Raw genomic sequence first — 6000 nt, 5'->3', positions numbered from 1 at the left:
ATGTCTATTATAGATTCTGTTTTCATTTTCTTTGGATATATACCCAGAAGTGAGTTTGCTAGATCACATGGTAGCTCTATTTTTAATGTTTTGAGGAACCTCTAGATGGGATGATAATCCCAATTTTACATGAAAGCAAACCTAAAAATGCTAAACTATTTTTTTCAATGTCACATGAGTTCAGTGTTGGAAACTACAACAAATTTGAGTTGTCTGATTAGAAAAAGTTCTTTTCTTACTCTATTACACTTTATCCTTCACATCTGTCTGTTTATCCCATGTGTAAAGACCATGTAACAAATTTTTGACTCGATTCCCCAATGAGATCTCCAGACGAAAGCTTTTAGTCGGTTGTCTTAACGGCAAATTTGGGAGAGACGCTCCCTTAGAGCTTTGCGGCTCCAAGTGTGGCCCATGGTTCGGCAGCCTTGGCATCACCTAGGAGCTTGTTAGAAATGCAGAACAGCAGGCTCACCCCAGCAGATCCACCAAATCCAGGTCTCCATTTCAGCAAGGTCCCAGGTGATATGTAAGCAGCTTGAAATTTGAGAAATGCTGTTTTTGAGGAAAACAAAAGGAGCTATGGGAAAAAAGATCTTTTGAGTAAGATAGGAAAAATCTTTCAGGTAGCACTGAAGTGAAAAGATATATACATATGATTTTCCCCTCACGTCACATTGCTGAAGTTCTATAATATTTATAATACTTCTTCCACCCACTCATTTTTAGCAGTATTTTTGCTGTAGGTATCAGCCAAGTACATGAGTGATGTGGGAAATCCTGTGTCTCAAGATGTTTCTGAATTGTGAGAAAGAGACTAGGAAACACAAATTTAAAGGTATTCTGTTTATGAACTCTGTGCAGTGTAATTCAGGTTGCTTCAGTAGTTTTAAGGTTATAATTTCAGTAAATACATATGGAACTAAGGATTCTCTCTAGTCTGTTTCTTGACTCTAATACAAGGAAGTGACCAGTTCCGTGTATAATATCAACATTTATTAAACTAAATGGAATTTATTTCATAATTGATGTAAAATCATTTTAAGATAGCCCTCTTGTGCTTATAAACACACCAACTGATAATTTTCCATCATTGCTGAAGATAAGTACCAGGAACTTTATCATCCTAAGTGTTACTCCTAGTCTCTAAATCCAGATTATGCAGGTCCAATCATTGGTAAACCTTATAAAATTATAACTGATCAGGCTTCTCACAAAGACATGGTACAAAATGTACCACTAGACTGTGGACAGAGAACTGTTGTGTCTGCTTATGTAATTGACTGGGGGCTTACTTTCCTAATAGAATCAATGTCACAGCACATGAAATCTTTCAGACGGTTCTAAGGAAGACTATTTTTATTTGCAATTTGATGAATAAAAATCAAAGATAGACAGACAGACAGATAGATACTTTCCTGTGTGTTTTTGTCTGTTATATTGTATTAGCAATAAACATTTGGATTCTGTCCTAAATGATCCACTTTTTTTTTTTTTTTTTTTTTTTTTAACTTACAATTTGNTTTGGGCTTAAATTCAGGTCTAAACTTTGGCTTTCTTACTAACTTCTGGAATATTCATAATACCACTTAAAATATAATCTTCTTATCTCTATGACTGAATGCCTGATTACAGTTGAGCTATATATCTAGAAACTCTCTTATTTTAGGGAACAATAGACAGTGGCATAACTATTGGTAAAAAGTACAAATCATCGATAATTCAAATAAGTAATACCTTTTCAGAGGCTCACCTATTCTGTTCAGTGAAAATGCTATCTAAACTTTTGTATTTCCCTAATACAATAAACCAAATTAAAAAGCCCAACTTTTTTTCCAAGGAAAACATCTTGCGCTGGTTAGCCAAGAAGTACATCTTATTACATGCTTTGGACAATTATTTTTTGGCATGAAGTTGAAAGCTTGGAGGAGAACTTGTTATGTGAGGAGTTACAAAATTTGAATATCCCAAAGCTAACAACCAGTTCCCATGACCCTTTCACAGATGCAGAAACATACATTTCAGTTAAAACAACAAATTTGTAGCAGTATAGAAACTGGAATTCTTATATCTCTACCTCAAAACCATAAAGTCATACTTCTCAAAGTTAAATGTTACATATGGACCCCAGGGAGATCTTACAAAGCTGAGCAGGGTTCAAGCAAACTTCTAGGAAATGCCAATGTAGCTTGTGACCAAACAGTTTGAAAAGCGGGACTCCATGGGGCATACTCAATTTCTTGAATAATGAGGCAAAGTGAAAGAGTATGAGCCTTTTTAATCTTTATAGTCATTCCTGGTGACACTTATCACATTTTGTGGTTATTACCATCAGTTAGCTGCATTTTTTTCGGTGCCCTTTTCAACCTTCACCACCATAAATCCTGTGGAACAGGATCTGCATGTTTCCTCTCTTTATCGTCTGTACCGTCTGCCTCCTACCTTCAAAGACTCTCAGGCCTTTGCAGACTCGGTTTCCCTTTAGGAGGAATCCCGTATTAAGGCTCCACATTAAGGCAATTTTGCTGCCAAGCTCATCCATATATTATGACCTAGACTGATTAGTAGGCTTATAATTATAATTCTTTTACTTATTATTAATATTTCCTTTCTACCTGACATGATCCATTCTTCACCTGCATTAAGTGAGCTCTGTCTTTGATAGGTTGAATTTTATCTTAAAAAAATTTATGTCAAAGTCCTAACCTGTAGTACATCAGAATGTGACCTTATTTGGAAAAGGATAGATGTAATTCCTTAAGGTAACTTTATCTTTGAGTAAGGTGGACCCTTACTACAATATGACTGGTATCTCATTACAAGAAGACTACGTGAAGACAGACTCACAAGGGGAATACCATGGGACGAGGAAGTCAAAGGTGAGGTTAGGTAGCTACTAGCCAAGGAATGCTGAAGATTGACCCAGGAAGAGGGAAAGACCTTTATGCAAGGAAATAATGTCACATCTGTCCATATCTAGTAAACATTAGAAGAACTCAGATTGTTACAGAAATACTGGTCTTTGTTCTTTAGCACAAACTGTTTTGTGAGTTTATCTACATGGGGGGCAATAGGTATTATATGAAAAGAGCTGAGCTTTCTTTGTTATGTTCTATTAGGGATACTCCCCCAGTTTTCTTAACAGGGTAAGTACATTTTTCTTAATTGTGGAAAAAATCTAAAGTAGACAATTAGAAAAATAGTAGGCAAAGATATTTAAAAAAATTAAAGACATTGGTTAATAAATTTAAGAGGTGCTGTTGTAACCAATTAAAAATTTCAAAAGGAAAAGGGAAAGCTTTATCAACAAATGATGAACCCTTAGCTTCCAAATTTCTTTTAATTAAAAAAAACAAATTGACCACAGAGGTGCCTAACTGGCACAGTTAGTAGAACATGTGATTCTCAGCCTCGAAGTTGTTAAGTTTGAGCCCCCTGTGGGGTGTAGAGATTACTTAAAAATAAAATCTTAAAAAAAAAATACAAAATAAAAAAAATGACCACTGTTCTATCTAAACAGGTATTTTAACAAAAAGCAAGTGACTCTCTGGAAGAAATTAAGTCATTTACATTACCTTCATCAATATATTAATATCCTAATTGTCAAGTTTTATAAAAGACAAGTTATAACTGATCAGCTCATGACATATTCCCAAAGTTCTGCTTATTGTGAAGTCAGAAATATTTATCATTGTGAAAATAGTTGTGAATATAGCTATTTTATTCCTTCTTTTTAAAAATTTTTAAACAGATTTTATTTATTTGAGAAGAAGAGAAAGAGCACAAGAGCAGGGGCAGGGAGAAGCAGACACCTTGCTGAGCAGGGACCCCAACATGGGGCTCGATTCCAGGACCCCGAGATCATGAACTCAGCTGAAGGCAGGTGCTTAACAGACTGAGCCACCCAGGTGCCCCTATTTTATTCCTTCTTAAAATATAAAGTTAAGACGTAGAGTGAAAGTTTCTTTGCTTTATTTACTTGCAATATGGGTGGTAACACTGACTGCATCTAAATAATTGTCTCTGTTAAAACCAAACCCATACATATATCTCCATAGAGCACAGAGTTTGATATGAGGCTTAGAAGTATATGTGGCACAATTATAAGTTTAAAATAATTTTTAAGCTTCATATTTATCATCCCTATACTACAATAAGGATCATCTCTTTGCCTTTTGCTTCTTTTAACCAACTCCCATTTGGTGGAAGGCTTAGAACAAAAATAATTTGTAATATTTGTGGAAATTTTTAATTACATATTTCTGTGCTTTAAAAGTATTTCTTGTAAAACCTATAATAAAATTGGAGAATTGTGAAGGATTAATAGCCAATGGAAAACTAGCATGTATAAAACTTTCATATAAATGTTTATTGTTAATATTATTCAATATTACATGTCATATTGTCCATAAAAAATTAAGGCAGCTACTCATATATACATATACGTATTTCTGATCATATAACTGTGGACCAATAAACTTTGGAATCCCAAGGATAAAATCATTTTGCAATAGAGTAAATGAAGAGTATTGTCTAGCTAATAAAATTGTGAATCTTTCCTCATACTTTGAGAAAAAAAATTAGAAATTTATGTAAAGAAATGAATTATGCATCCAGATGGCTGTGTATGAATCTGATACAGTATAAAATTTCCAAAAGCAGGAGGCAAATATGGGTTTTATATTTATTCACTTTAGAAAGATATTACATTCATATATGATTTATAATAACTGAGTGCTCAAAAAGTGGGTATGCATTTATTTCTCATGGTTACTGAATGAGATGGATGAAATTTATTTAATAGTACAATCTTATTAAAGTAGATAAAAACAATGACGCTTTAGATTTTTTTGAAATCATAGCATACATCCATAAAGGTAGAGCCTAAATTTATCTTCTTCATTACTGTTTACTATGCCCCTGCTATTGATTTCCAACCTCTTCAGGAGCTTCCTAGGATAAGCTGAAACCAAGCCCTTTATGGGAAGGAGGGGCAGGGACAGTCCAGAGGCAGACCTCTCTCCAAGTGGAAGGCAGCAGGTTTAATTAGCAAGGGGAACTGACTTACGAGGCCGCACCAGCCTCCGGAATCTTAAGCATTTTATATAGAGGCCTTAACTGAGTTCTATCTAAAATATGTGAAGAATTTATACAACTCAACAACAACAAAAAAAGTGCAATGTAAAAAATGCCAGAAGATCTAATAGATATTTTTCCAAAGAAGACACACAAATGGCCAACAGGCACATGAAAAGATGCTCGGTATCACTAATCTTTAGGAAAATGCAAATCAAAACCACAGTGTGATATCACCTTACACGGGTCAGAATGGCTACTAGAAAAAGGCAAAAAACAAGTGTTGGAGAGGATGTGGTGATAAGGGAGCCCATGTACACCATTAGAGGAAATGTAAATTGGTGCAGCCACTATGGAAAGCAGTCTGGAAGTTCTTCAAAAGAGTAAAGATAGAGGTACCATATAAGCCAGCAATTCCACTACTGAGTATTTACCCAAAGAAAACAAAAACGCTTATTTGAAAAGCTAATGCACCCCTTTGTTCATTGTAGATTATGTACAATAACAAGGTAGGGAAACAGCCTAAGTGTCCAGTGATGGATAAATGGATAAAGAAGATGTGACATATACACAAGAAGATGGAATACTACTTAACCATAAAAAGGAGTGAATCTTGCCACTTGCAAGGACATGGATGGATCTTGAGGACATTATGCTAAATGAAATTAGTCAGACAGAGAAAGACAAACACCATATGATTTCACCAATATGTGAAATCTAAAAAACAAAACAGATGAAACAAATCCTACGTTCATAGATACAGAAAACAGATATGGTTACCAAAGGGGAATGGGTTGTGGGGGGTGGCAATATCGGTGAAGGGGATTAAGAATTCCAAACTCCCACTTATAAAACAAATAAGTCATGATGTATAAGGCATAGGATGGAAAATGCAGTCAATAATATTGTATTAACTACAAGGTG

The 6000-nt window shown here is 34.8% G+C and overlaps 1 pseudogene; it reads right to left on the bottom strand.

The window, feature by feature from the left end:
• Positions 1–385: 385 nt before the first annotated feature.
• LOC117802945 overlaps positions 386–6000 on the bottom strand; it is a 115641-nt pseudogene continuing 110026 nt past the window's right edge.

Source organism: Ailuropoda melanoleuca, chromosome 7, assembly GCF_002007445.2.
Source record: "Ailuropoda melanoleuca isolate Jingjing chromosome 7, ASM200744v2, whole genome shotgun sequence".
Taxonomy (NCBI): Eukaryota; Metazoa; Chordata; class Mammalia; order Carnivora; family Ursidae; genus Ailuropoda; species Ailuropoda melanoleuca.
Note: the sequence above shows the minus strand (reverse complement) of the source record. Positions and strands in the feature narration are given on the sequence as shown.